The following is a 15,532-nucleotide window of genomic DNA, read 5'->3' on the forward strand; positions in this document are numbered from 1 at the left end:
AGTACAACGATCCATCAGCATGGAGCCTCTTCATGCAATTTATACTAACATGACTCAAGCGGCAGTGCCACAAGTAAGTGGTACTATCATTATTAACTCGTATCTTTTGGCACCAATGTGTAACACTACAATCGAGATTCAATAAACCATTGAAGGTGATTATTCAAGCAAATAGAGTAACCATTATTCTCTTTGAATGAATAATCGTATTGCAATAAACACGATCCAATCATGTTCACGCTTAACGCAAACACCAAATAACAATTATTTAGGTTCAACACCAATCCCGATGGTAGAGGGAGCGTGCGACGTTTGATTATATCAACCTTGGAAACACTTCCAACACATATCGTCACCTCGCCTTTAGCTAGTCTCCGTTTATGCCGTAGCTTTCATTTCGCGTTACTAATCACTTAGCAACCGAACCGGTATCCAATACCCTCGTGCTACTAGGAGTACTAGTAAAGTACACATCAACATTATGTATATCACATATATACTTCTCTCGGCTTTTGCCAGCCTTCTTATCCACCAAGTATCTAGAGTTGCTCCGCCTCAGTGACTGTTCCCCTTATTACAGAAGCACTTAGTCTCGGGTTTGGGTTTAATCTTGGGTCTCTTCATTAGTGCAGCAACTGTTTTGCCGTTTCACGAAGTATCCCTTCTAGCCCTTGCCTTTCTTGAAACTTAGTGGTTTTACTAACCATCAACTATTGATGCTCCTTCTTGATTTCTACTTTCGCAGTGTCAAACATCGCAAATAACTCAAAAGATCATAGTATCTATCCTTGATATGTTATAGTTCATCACGAAGCTCTCATAGCTTGGTGGCAGTGACTTTGGAGAACCATCACTATCTCATCTAGAAGATTAACTCCCACTTGATTCAAGCGATTGTCGTACTCAGACAATCTGAGCACACGCTCAACGATTGAGCTTTTCTCCTTTACTTTGTGGACAAAGAATCTTGTTTGGAGGTCTCGAACCTCTTAACAAGGGCACAAGCATGAAATCACAATTTCATCTCTTCGGAACATCACTTATGTTCCGTGACGTTTTACAACGTTTTCGGCGCCTTGCTTCTAAGCCATCAAGTATCTTGCACTGAACTATCGTGTAGTCATCAGTAACGTGTATGTCGGATGTTCATAGCATCCACAGACGACGCTTGAGGTGCAGCACACCGAGTGGTGCATTAAGGACATAAGCCTTCTGCGTAGCAACGAGGACAATCCTCGGTTTTACAGACTCAGTCTGCAAAGGTTGCTACTATCAATTTTCAACTAAATTTTCTCTAGGATCATATAAAAAACAGTAGAGCTATAGCGCAAGCTACATCGTAATTCGCAAAGACCATTAGACTATGTTCATGACAATTAGTTCAATTAATCATATTACTTAAGAACTCCCACTCAAAAAGTACATCTCTCTAGTCATTTGAGTGGTACATGATCCAAATCCGCTATCTCAAGTCCGATCATCACGTGAGTCGAGAATAGTTTCAGTGGTAAGCATCCCTATGCTAATCATATCAACTATACGATTCATGCTCGACCTTTCGGTCTCATGTGTTCCGAGGCCATGTCTGCACATGCTAGGCTCGTCAAGCTTAACCCGAGTGTTCCGCGTGTGCAACTGTTTTGCACCCGTTGTATGTGAACGTTGAGTCTATCACACCCGATCATCACGTGGTGTCTCGAAACGAAGAACTGTCGCAACGGTGCACAGTCGGGGAGAACACAATTTCGTCTTGAAATTTTAGTGAGAGATCACCTCATAATGCTACCGTCGTTCTAAGCAAAATAAGGTGCATAAAAGGATTAACATCACATGCAATTCATAAGTGACATGATATGGCCATCATCACGTGCTTCTTGATCTCCATCACCAAAGCACCGGCACGATCTTCTTGTCACCGGCGCCACACCATGATCATCCATCAACATGTTGCCATCGGGGTTGTCGTGCTACTTATGCTATTACTACTAAAGCTACATCCTAGCAAAATAGTAAACGCATCTGCAAGCACATATGTTAGTATAAAGACAACCCTATGGCTCCTGCCGGTTGCCGTACCATCGACGTGCAAGTCGATATTTCTATTACAACATGATCATCTCATACATCCAATATATCACATCACATCATTGGCCATATCACATCACAATCATACCCTGCAAAAACAAGTTAGACGTCCTCTAATTTTGTTGTTGCATGTTTTACGTGGTGACCAAGGGTATCTAGTAGGATCGCATCTTACTTACGCAAACACCACAACGGAGATATATGAATTGCTATTTAACCTCATCCAAGGACCTCCTCGGTCAAATCCGATTCAACTAAAGTTGGAGAAACCGTCACTTGCCAGTCATCTTTGAGCAAAGGGGGTTACTCGTAACGATGAAACCAGTCTCTCGTAAGCGTACGAGTAATGTCGGTCCAAGCCGCTTCAATCCAACAATACCGCGAAATCAAGAAAAGACTAAGGAGGGCAGCAAAACGCACATCACCACCCACAAAACCTTTTGTGTTCTACTCGAGAAGACATCTACGCATGAACCTAGCTCATGATGCCACTGTTGGGGAACGTCGCATGGGAAACAAAAAATTTCCTACGCGCACGAAGACCTATCATGGTGATGTCCATCTACGAGAGGGGATGAGTGATCTACGTACCCTTGTAGATCGTACAGCAGAAGCGATTAGAGATCGCGGTTGATGTAGTGGAACGTCCTCACGTCCCTCGATCCGCCCCGCGAACAATCCCGCGATCAGTCCCACGATCTAGTACCGAACGGACGGCACCTCCGCGTTCAGCACACGTACAGCTCGACGATGATCTCGGCCTTCTTGATCCAGCAAGAGAGACGGAGAGGTAGAAGAGTTCTCCGGCAGCGTGACGGCGCTCCGGAGGTTGGTGATGATCTTGTCTCAGCAGGGCTCCACCCGAGCTCCGCAGAAACACGATCTAGAGGAAAAACTATGGAGGTATGTGGTCGGGCAGCCGTGAGAAAGTCGTCTCAAATCTGCCCTAAAAGCCCCATATATATAGGAGGAGGGAGGGGGACCTTGCCTTGGGGTCCAAGGGATCCCCAAGGGGTCGGCCGAGCCAGGGGGGAGGACTCTCCCCCCCCCAAACCGAGTCCTACTTGGTTTGGTGGGAGGGAGTCCTTCCCCTTTCCCACTTCTTCCCTTTTTTTTTCCTTTCCTTTGATTTTTTCTCTCTTGGCGCATAGGGGATTGGTGGGCTGTCCCACCAGCCCACTAAGGGCTGGTGTGAACCCCTCAAATGCCTATGGGCTTCCCCGGAGTGGGTTGCCCCCCTCCGGTGAACTCCCGGAACCCATTCGTCATTCCCGGTACATTCCCGGTAACTCCGAAAACCTTCCGGTAATCAAATGAGGTCATCCTATATATCAATCTTCGTTTCCGGACCATTCCGGAAACCCTCGTGACGTCTGTGATCTCATCCGGGACTCCGAACAACATTCGGTAACCAACCATATAACTCAAATACGCATAAAACAACGTCGAACCTTAAGTGTGCAGACCCTGCGGGTTCGAGAACTATGTAGACATGACCCGAGAGACTCCTCGGTCAATATCCAATAGCGGGACCTGGATGCCCATATTGGATCCTACATATTCTACGAAGATCTTATCGTTTGAACCTCAGTGCCAAGGATTCGTATAATCCCGTATGTCATTCCCTTTGTCCTTCGGTATGTTACTTGCCCGAGATTCGATCGTCAGTATCCGTATACCTATTTCAATCTCGTTTACCGGAAAGTCTCTTTACTCGTTCCGTAATACAAGATCCCGCAACTTACATTAAGTTACATTGCTTGCAAGGCTTGTGTGTGATGTTGTATTACCGAGTGGGCCCCGAGATACCTCTCCGTCATACGGAGTGACAAATCCCAGTCTTGATCCATACTAACTCAACTAACACCTTCGGAGATACCTGTAGAGCATCTTTATAGTCACCCAGTTACTTTGCGACGTTTGATACACACAAAGCATTCCTCCGGTGTGAGTGAGTTATATGATCTCATGGTCATAGGAATAAATACTTGACACGCAGAAAACAGTAGCAACAAAATGACACGATCAACATGCTACGTCTATTAGTTTGGGTCTAGTCCATCACATGATTCTCCTAATGATGTGATCCCGTTATCAAGTGACAACACTTGCCTATGTCCAGGAAACCTTGACCATCTTTGATCAACGAGCTAGTCAACTAGAGGCTTACTAGGGACAGTGTTTTGTCTATGTATCCACACAAGTATTGTGTTTCCAATCAATACAATTATAGCATGGATAATAAACGATTATCATGAACTAAGAAATATAATAATAACTAATTTATTATTGCCTCTAGGGCATATTTCCAACAGATAGAGCATAGCCAGACTATATGATTTTGTAGGGATAACTTTCTTTCGGCCTTGTTATTTTGAAAGTGCATGATTACCTTGCTAGTTTGCTTGAATTATTATTGTTTCGGCGTCAATAGCAAACTATTGTTTGAATCTAACGGATCTGAACATTCATGTCACGTGAGAGAAGTTACAAAGGACAACTATGCTAGGTAGCATGCAACATCAAAAATTCATTCTTTATCACTTCCCTACTCGAGGACGAGTAGGAGTTAAGCTTGGGGATGCTTGATACGTCTCCAACGTATCTATAATTTTTTATGGTTCCATGTTATTATCTTGTCAACTTTGGATGTTTTATATGCATGAATATTCTATTTTATATCTTTTTGGGGACTAACCTATTAAGTCAGTGCCAAGTGCGAGTTTCTGTTTTTTTCGTGTTTTTGGCCCATTTTCAGACGGAGTCCAAATGGAATGAAACTTTACGATGATTTTTTTGGACCAAAAGAGACCCCCGAAGCTTTGAAAAAAGGCCAGAAGAGCCACGAGGGAGTCACGAGCCATGACGTCGCCACCATCCCCCTAGGTGGTGGCGACCAGGCTTGTGACCTCCTCGTGGGCCCAACCGACGTAATTCCACCGCCATAAATTTCTATAAATTCAGTAACCCCCAAAAAGAAACCTAGATCGGGAGTTCTGCCGCCGCAAGCCTTTGTAGCCACCAAAAACCAATCTGGAGCCCGTTCCGGCACCCTGCCGGAGGGGGAATCCATCTCCGGTGGCCATCTTCATCATCCCGGCAATCTCCATGACGAGGAGGGAGTAGTTCTCCCTCGGGGCTGAGGGTATGTACTAGTAGCTATGTGTTTGATCTCTCTCTCTCTCTCTCTCGTGTTCTTGAGATGTCTTGATCTCGATGTACCATGGGGTTTGCTACTATAGTTGGATCTTATGATGTTCTTCCCCCTCTCCTTCTTGTAATGAATCAAGTTTCCCCTTTGGAGTTATCTTATCGGATTGAGTCTTTGAGAACACTTGATGTATGTCTTGCACGTGTCTATCTGCCGTGATCAACTTGCGGATTTGTGACAATTGGGAACCTATGCATATGGGTTGGCACACGTGGATTCATGTGAGTACTTGATGTATGTTTTGGTGATCAACTTGCGGGTTCATGACATTGGGAACTTATGCACAGGGGTTGGCACACGTTTTGACTCTCTGGTAGAAACTTTGGGGCACTCCTTGAAGTTCTATGTGTTGGTTGAATAGATGATTCTGAGATTATGTGATGCATATCATATAATCATGCCCACGGATACTTGAGGTGACAATGGAGTATCTAGGTGACATTAGGGTCTTGGTTGATATGTATCTTAAGGTGTTATTCTAGTACGAACTCTATGATGGATCGAACGGAAAGAATAGCTTCGTGTTATTTTACTACGGACTCTTGAATAGATCGATCAGAAAGAATAACTTTGTGGTGGTTTCATACCCGACAATAATATCTTCGTTTGTTCTCCGCTATTAGTGACTTTGGATTGACTCTTTGTTGCATGTTGAGGGCTAGTTATTGAAAGTGCAGTCATGCCCTTAATCGTGTTTTGGTGTTGTTGATAACACACATATAGATAATTAATCACTAATCCCTTTTAAGCTATTGTGAATGATCATGTGTTGATAAGGACAAGCTCATGTGCTAACAAGGACAAGATCAAGATAAGCATTCCTGAGCACTACATGCTTGATCCTTGTGGATGTTCACATGGTGGACAAATGAAGATGAATATATAAGCTAGGCTTTCCACATTGTGTATGGGAGAGCTACTTGAATACTTCATTATGTCTTGCTTTCAACATTGAGCCAAGAAGGAACAACAACATCAAGCTCAAGTGAAAGGGCTAACTCAAAGGTATCAGTTCCTTTGAAGTTAGCGGTGTGGGGTGATGATCAGCGAATAAAAGTATACACTCAAGTATGGATCATCGGTACCCTTTTACAATTCTTGAGTCTTTAGGGATCCCGCACTATTAAGAGGGGATCACAGGTTTTGTGATGAACTTGCTCAAACTAGATATCCACTTTTGTGCTCAACTCCACATCTTCACTACTCTGCTCTTATCTCAAAACAGGACTAATGCCTCGGACAACCGGCTCCCTCCGGACGTCCGAGGGCCGGTTGAGGGTCGGACGATCGACCAGCTTCAGAAATCCGGAGCTCTGCACCAGAAGAACTTGAGCCATATAACTCGGACTTCCGGCTCCCTCCGGACGTCCGAGGGCCGATCGACCGACCAGCTTCGGAAATCCAGAGCCCTGCACCAGAAGAACGTGAGCCATATAACTCGGACTTCTGGCTCCCTCCGGACGTCCGAGAACCGGACGACCGTCCCCTTTCGGAAATCCGGAAACTTACACCAGAAGAAGTTTGAGTCGAATAACTCGGACTTCCGGCCTTCTCCGGACGTCCGGTCCCTGTTCAACTCACAGTGATTCCAGACATATCTACAGCCCTCGAACGACCGACCCCTGTCGGACGTCCGACCCCTTGTGGATGCCCGGACATCCGTGAACTGTCGGATATCCGAACCGTGTGTGACTTAAAGTGTCCCCAACGGTTGTTTTACACTCCCCATTATATATACCCCCCTCCCACTTCGTGAGAGGGGGTCCAACATCCAATTATGTTATCATTGTTGAGAGAACTTCACTAATGAAAGTATGAACCCTGGGCCTTGTTTCCATGCATTGCAATACCGTTCGTGCTCACTTTTGTTACTAGTTACCTTGCTGTTTTTGTAATTTCAGATTACAAAAACCTATATCTACCATCCATATTGCACTTGTATCACCATCTCTTCGCCGAACTAGTGCACCTATACAACTTACCATTGTATTAGGTGTGTTGGGGACACAAGAGACTCTTTCTTATTTGGTTGCAGGGTTGCTTGAGAGAGACCATCTTCATCCTACGCCTCCTGCGGATTGATAAACCTTAGGTCACCCACTTGAGGGAAAATTGCTACTGTCCTACAAACCTCTGCACTTGGAGGCCCAACAACGTACACAAGGAGAAGGTTGCATATTAGACATCAATGCTATGCTTGATACTATGCCTGATACTGCTAGAGATGCTATGCTTGACACTATGCCTGATGATACTATGCTTGACACTATGCCTGATACTGCTAGAGATGCTATGCTTGATACTGCTTTGCCTGATGATGCTAGAGATGCTATTTTGCCTGATGATGCTATGCTTGATACTGCTAGAGATGCTACTTTGCCTGATGTTCCACTAGGAGTGTTCCTTGATGCTCATATTGCTAGAGTTACTGCCAATGCTCGTGATGCTTCTGAAACTACCGATACTATTGAGATAGAACCTGCTTTTGCTCCTGCTAGATCTAGCTCTCCTAGATATGAATTGCCTGATATACCTGAGGGTTATGTTATGGAGGGAGAGATAGCTAAGGATTTTCTTGCGTGTAAGGATGCCTATGATGCTGAGAAATTACTTCTCAAGTGGAAGGAAAAATCTCGGGAAGCTAGGATGAAAAATGACCCAATGTTTGCCACTTCGCCTATCTTTATCACCGATAAGGATTATGAATTCTCTGTCGACCCTGAGATAATCTCTCTAGTCGAATCTGATCCTTTTCACGGTTATGAGTCTGAGACGGTCATAGCCCATCTTGCCAAACTATCCGAAATAGCCAACCTTTTCACTAATGAGGAGAAGATCCGCCACCACTATATCCTTAAGATGTTTCCTTTCTTTCTAAAGGATGACGCTAAAGTCTGGTTCACCTCTCTTGCTCCAGGATGTGTGCGTAGTCCCCAGGAGATGGTCTATTACTTCTATGAGAAATATTTTCCTGCCCATAAGAAGCAAGTTGCCTTGCAGGAAATATACAACTTTGCTCAACTCCAAGAAGAGAGTCTTCCACAAGCTTGGGGGAGGCTCGTCCAGCTACAGAATGCTTTGCCTGATCACCCTCTTAAGAAGAACGAGATACTTGATATCCTCTATAACGGACTTACCGATGCCTCTAGATACCACCTAGATAGTTGTGCCGGTTGTGTTTTTATGGAACGAACTGTACTGACAGGGTTAAGGCGCGGTGTAGGAACTGGTCCTCCATAGACCACGGGAGGTGGAACTGAGACATAGGTTCCAGCCCCATTATTTTCGAGAGGGGAAGAAGGTCGCATACCTTTAGCCGCTTCCCCAGAGGAATTGGCCTCTGAATCCGTGTTGGCGGGTTTAACCACCAACGCCGGTTCGGGAGAACTTTTAAATCCCTCAATTAACTCTTTAAGCATGGTCTTGACTTCGTTCGTCAAGGACGTCTTGAGGTGGGCCATAGCCGCATTCAAGTCGCCCCTTGTGACCGAAGTCAAGGCCATGGCGTTGGGTTGCCCATGGGGTCCTCCCTCATCATCCTCCATACTCTTCGGGTGGTGAAACCCTTAATAAAGAGACGTGGCTCTGATACCAATTGAAAGGATCGATATGGTTGACTAGAGGGGGGTGAATAGGCAACGACCACTTTTTAATTATTCTTAACAAGTTAGGGTTAGCAACATAAAGTTTCTCTAAAATGAAAACTAGGTGATGAACCTATATGATGCTACCAACTATACTCGGTAAGGCAAGTAAGAAACAGTCTACAACAAAAACATACACAATGTAAAGATTAGAGATAACCGCAAGTGGAACCAATGAAGACGAGGATGTGTTACCGAAGTTCCTTCCCTTTGACAGGAAGTACGTCTCCGTTGGAGCGGTGTGAAGGCACAATGCTCCCCAATAAGCCCCTAGGGCCATCGTATTCTCCTCACGCCCTCACACAATGCAAGGTGCCATGATTCCACTATAGGTGCTCTTGAAGACGGCGACCGAACCTTTACAAACAAGGTTGGGGCAAACTCCACACAAAGCTTGGAGTCTCCCAACAAGACCACGGAGCTTCACCAAAATGGAATGTGGCTCCGAGGTGACCTCAACCGTCTAGGATGCTCAAACACCCAAGAGTAACAAGATCCGCAAGGGATTAGTGGGGGGAATCAATTTTCTGTTGGTGGAAGTGTAGATCTAGGCCTTCTCAACCAATCCCTAGGAAATCAACAAGTTTGATTGGCTAGGGAGATAAATCGGGCACTTTTGATCTTAGGGAGCAACAATGGAGCTTGCGAGGGTCAAAGGTGGGGTTCTTGAGGAAGAAGAACCCTTTATATAGTTGGGGGAAAAATCCAACCGTTTTCCCACTCACAGCACGAGCCCAGCGGTACTACCGCTGGCTGCAGCGATACTACCGCTGGCTACAATGATACTACCGCTCAGCCCATGTTAGCGCAAAGATACTACCGGGCCAACCACCGTCAAGAAAGTCTTCGCAAAAAGTCTGAGGAAGTACAGCTGCAAGGATGACGGTACTAAAATCCTGGAGCGGTACTACCGCTGACCAGGGGCGGTACTAACGCCAGCTCTAGCGGTACTACCGCTAGGGCCAGCGGTACTACCGCTGGGGGACCTTTTTGCAAGAGGAGAAAGACCAGAGAGGGGAAAAGCTCCATAGTTGCAGGAGAAAGGGGATGGAGAAAAAGTGTGTGCGTGCACGATTGATTCCACCCAAACCTTCCCAATACGGATCCCCTCTTAATAGTATGGCGTTCCTACGACTCAAAAACCACCAAAGAGAATCGTAGAAGACACCGTGCTTCTATTCCACGGAGGGTGCCGAATTGTCTTGTGCCTTTGTCATGTATTATCTGAAATGCTCAATGCACATGATTAGTCCATTAAGGTACTGTCATCAATCACCAAAATTACTCACGCATAAATATGCCCTAACACCTAGCTATAGACAAATGTTGTCACTTAATAATGGGATCACATCATTAGGGGAATGATGTGATGGACAAGACCCAAACTATAAACGTAGCATATGATCATATCATTTTGTTGCTATTGTTTTCCGCATGTCAAGTATACATTCCTATGACGATGAGATCATGTAACTCACTGACACCGGAGGAATGCCTTGTGTGTATCAAACGTGACAACGTTACTGGGTGACTATAAAGGTGCTCTACACGTATCTCCGAAGGTATTCGTTGAGTTAGCATGGATCAAGACTGGGATTTGTCACTCCGTGTGACGGAGAGGTATCTCGGGGCCCACTCGATAATACAACATCACAAACAAGCCTTGCAAGCAATGTGACTAAAGAGTTAGCCACGGGATCTTGTATTACCCTTGCACCTCAAGCCTTTGTGCAACCCTCTCTCCATCCACTACTTCGTGACACCTCATAGCTAGATCGGTACGGCATGGCGAAGCCCTGCCAGAGTATCTCCACCATCTTCAACGCCATGTCGTCGTGCTGCCGGAGAATTCAGCTACCTCTTCGTCTCTCTTGCTGGATCAAGAAGGTGGAGATCGTCATCGAGCTGTATGTGTGCTGAACGCGGAGGTGCCGTCCGTTCGGCGCTAGATCGGGATGGATCATGGGATGACGGTGATTTGAATCGCGGAAGATGTTCCACTACATCAACTGCGTTTATTAACGCTTCCCGCTTAGGGATCTGCAAGGGTATGTAGATCCGATCTCCCTCTCGTAGATGATCATCACCATGATAGGTCTTCGTGTGCGTAGGATTTTTTTGTTTCCCATGCAACGTTCCCCAACAACCCCACGCCCTCTAGCCAACCATATCAATCCTTTTAACCGGAAAATGTGGGAAGAATGCTTACCTCATAATTAATTTGCTTATAATCGTTCACTCGGTTCTACTACTAAGATGTTCCCTTTTGAAATCGTGTATGGTTTCGTACCTCATGCACCTATTGATTTGTTGCCTCTTTCATCTTGAGAGAAGGTTAATTTCGATGCTAAACAACTTGGTGAATTGATCTTAAAAATGCATGAGTTAACTAAGTAAAATATTGAGCGTATTAATGCTAAATATAAACTTGCTAGAGATAAGGGTAGATAACATATTGTCTTTGCACGTGGAGATCTTGTTTGGTTATATTTGTGTAAAGATAGGTTTTCTTATTTGCATAAATCAAAGCTAATGCCATGTGTTGATGGTCCTTTTAAGGTGTTATAGAAGATAAATGATAATGCGTATAAACTTGACGTGTCTGCAGATTTCGGGGGTAGTCGCACTTTTAACATTGCAGATTTGAAGCCTTATTTGGAAGAGGAAGATGAGCTTCCACGAAAGACAGCTTCATTTTAAGAAGGGAGATGGATGAGGACATCAATACCATTGTTACACCCACAACACCTGCTCCTGTATAAACTGGACCAATTACTATAGTTGGCGCACGCCAATTAAATTACGAGGTATTTTTGTTTCTTGGTAACAATTATAATGTTCATGAGAATATGATGCTGCCTAAATTGGATACATTTCTGTTGATTACTAATGAAGGGCCTAACATGGACAAGAGGAATGACCACTCGAGAGGGATCAAGAATGGAGATGAAAGCGTGCATGAAGGGAACTAGAACATCGTTTCTAGTGCATATTTCAACACATTAAAGCCTCCATGATGAGCTATAAGGACATGGACGAAATATACAAGATTCCCTTTGTTAAATTCATTTATAGCTTATTATAAGTATTGCGCCACCTTATTTTTGGGTCAGGCCAATGTAATTTGGAAATACAACTTCCTAGGCTCGTTATAGAGTCTGTATTGCAGGGGAAACGACTCACGAGGTGTTTTAGTCCCACCTTGCCCAGGGTGGACGAAACCCCCTCCCTTTTCCCTTATAAATACAACCCTTAAGGCACCTTTTAGACTTGGTTTTTGTTTAAATTAAAAGTTTGACATTGCTGCAACTCCGCGTACTTCATTTGTGTTCTACTACCGGACCAAGAAGTCACATAACCCCACTTTCATCAATAAAGCTTTCCTCTTATTTTCCAATATCCAGATTGGAATTTCAGTTTCTTGCTTCTTCTGCGTTTGCGTGCAGGAAATATACCATCATGGTCAGGTTGATCGTGCTTCGGTGTGGTAAAAAATAACCTCTCGGTGTTGGTTTAGCGATTGCTAAGGCGTGGCGTCCTCGCACATTTGTAGTTAGATCATCAAAATCTACTCCACTAAAAACGAGAGTCACCATATCATCGAAAGATGGGACACCTTCGCCTCTATCATATGGAGTGCATAGCTTTTACATGCCCGATCACAAAAGAACCTCTGTCTGATAGTCCATGGAAAGAATTAGATTTTCTACTTACAGAATTGACTCTCCGAGTCGCCTCCTCCTCCTCCTTGCTATTCGCTTCCTTATCGACCACCTCCTTCTCCGCTGCCTTGAGTTGATCCTTCAAGCTCTTCAACATACTAAGTTCTTATGGATACAAATAAGATCAGTCGTTCAACCATCTCGACCAAGATGCCACGTTCATTCAATGTTGTATCGGAACATATAATCTTTGCCATCAAACCTCTAGATCTAATGTTCCATGTCCGTCTAATGATGTATATATAGGGATAGATCAATCCTAATTAACCACCTCTTCAAGTCTAATTAACCACATCTAATCTGCGGACGAGACTCCCCTAGCGGTGTGCCTAGGGTTTTGACTACTTCTTAGTTCCCAATGGAGTTTGTTGCAATCTCCCCTCAGTGGACTCCCCAACACTCAACATCCTCTCAGGCTGATCAAGGGGGGTAGCCTGTCTATTTTCCCGACCTTGGGGATTTGGGGTATGGGTTGGCGGCGAGAGCGCTTGGTAGTACTGATGACGAGCAAATCATTGGGATCAAACGGTTGCAACATGGTTTTTGGAGGTAGAAGAGAGGTCAAGGCCTCGATTGATGCCCCCTTAAGCGTTTGGAATTACACGAAGAGGAGGAGAACACCGTGAACTTTCGTGAGGAATTTTTGGACCTCGTTCTGGAGGCTGAGTTCATGGCGATCTGTTGTGTGCATATTACGAGACTATACTCATGGGAATCGTTCTATAATACGATGAGAAATGGCTCGGAGCCTAGCACATGATGTACACTTCAAGCCTATAATCTCCATGTTTGACTCTTGATCTTCAAAAATAAACACACAACTTATAGAACTTTGCATAATCTCTTTAATTATAAAATTGAGCCTTCCTTGATATTATTCATGACATATTTGCATTCACATGCGATAACAACCATTGATAACGAAATATCTTCGGTGCAAGCTTGTGCTTCTTGGCAAGCTAAGACCTCAAGCGAAGAGGGCTCTGTAACCCCTCGGAATACCATCGAAGACAAATCAAGATAAATCTTGTCTTGGTCCCAGCATACTACATGTGCCGCCCAAAAATACGATTGCAGAACACTTCGCTATCGACGTTAATATTTGCATGGCTAGCCAAAGGAGGCTTCCCCTCTCGATTCCGACGAGTACGTACAACGGTCGGTTGGATGATGCTAGTAGTAACCAGTTTGATGCATTCGAGCTCGGAGATGTACCTACTCACAAACAGGTTATTGGACGCAGCTACGTCCCTCAATTAGCTTTTTAGGGGTTTCAATTGGTTGCTAGCCTGCCTTGACCATTTTTTTGAGAAATACCTTGAACGTTGGAAATCCCTACATGATGCTCGTGCATCAAAATGTTGACCAAACGCATAGGATCGAGTGCACTGGGCCGGCCCAATTTTCTATTTTGTTCGTTCGACATTGGGAACCTTCTCGCACGTTTCTGTACGGTTTTTACTGGTTTTTGGGGCCTTCTAGAAGGTTCTTATAACCTTTTTTCCTTTTTTCCTTTTTCTTCATCTTATTTTCATTATTCTTTATTTGGTTTTTCTGTTTTTCTGTTTCTTTCCGAAAATTATATATTTTTAAAAATCCAATTTATTAAATATTTGCTTTTTGAAAAATGTTCAATGATTTCAAGAAAACTTTGCCTTTCAAAAACAATTACAAATTCCTATTTTCTTTGAATGTACTTAAAAAATGTTCGTGTTTTTCAATTTTTTGTTATGAATTTTAAAATGTTTGCATTTTTTGAAAGTTTTATGAGAAGTCGTGTTTTGTATTACGAAATTTCGAAAAGTATTTTTTTTAGAAATTTTTCTCCAACAAGTTATAAATCTTCAGGAATTTTCCAAAATTCTTATCTGTTTTTCGGGTTGTTCATGTTTACAAATAATATTTTTTTTCCATAAATTGTTCGTTTTAAGAAAAATGTCCAGGATTTGAAATTTTGTTCCCAATTTTGGCATATTTTTGTTTTTCCGAAAAAGTTCAGAACTAAAAGTGTTCTCCAAATTTAAAAAATGTTCATGTTTCCATCTTTTGTTCTGGTATTTCAGAAAATGTTCCTGTTTGAAAAAAATGTTCATTAGTCACAAAAAAAGTTCCACTTTTTCAAGAATGTTTCTATTTTTGAAAATTTTGTTCACAAATATAAATTTTGTTCATAAATTCCATAAGATGTTCAAGTTTTCTTATTCTTGATGTGTTTCGAAAAATGTTCTTGTTTAAAATTTTATATTTATGTTTTTAAATTTTGTTTCATAAGTTTCAAAATATGTCCGCGTTTCCAACTTCTGTTCTGGAATTTCAAAAAATGTGCCCATTTCAAACAAATTGGTAATTATTTGCAAAAAATGTTCCTGTTTTTCGAATTGTTTCTGTTTATCAATTTTTTTTCACAAATATTGAAAAGGGGACAATTGTTTAGATTACTGAACAAGTTTGCAAATTTGTGAACAGAATTTTAAAATGCAAATTCTTTTTTGAAAATTTGAAATTCTTCAAAAGAGGGGAATAAAATTTGACATTCTAAAGTTATTTCAAATTTTGAACAAATTTTGAAAAGGGGAAAAGTTATGAAAAAATGAACAAATTTGAATAAACGCAAAGTGATCATTTTACAAGTTTCTGAACATTTATTAAAAGTAAAAAATAAACTTGAAAATAAAATGGAATAAATTGAAACAAAATAAAATGGAAAGAAACAAGAAAATTAACAGAAAAAAGGAAAAAGCAAAAGGAAAAGTAAAAAAGTAAAAATGGAAAATAAACAGATAAAAGTTAAGAGAGAAAACGGTTCAGGAACAAAACCAAAGAAAACCGGGGTGGGACTTCGAGAAGGTTCCCAAAACCGAAAACAGAAA

Source organism: Hordeum vulgare, chromosome 3H (assembly GCF_904849725.1).
Source record: "Hordeum vulgare subsp. vulgare chromosome 3H, MorexV3_pseudomolecules_assembly, whole genome shotgun sequence".
Taxonomy (NCBI): domain Eukaryota; kingdom Viridiplantae; phylum Streptophyta; class Magnoliopsida; order Poales; family Poaceae; genus Hordeum; species Hordeum vulgare.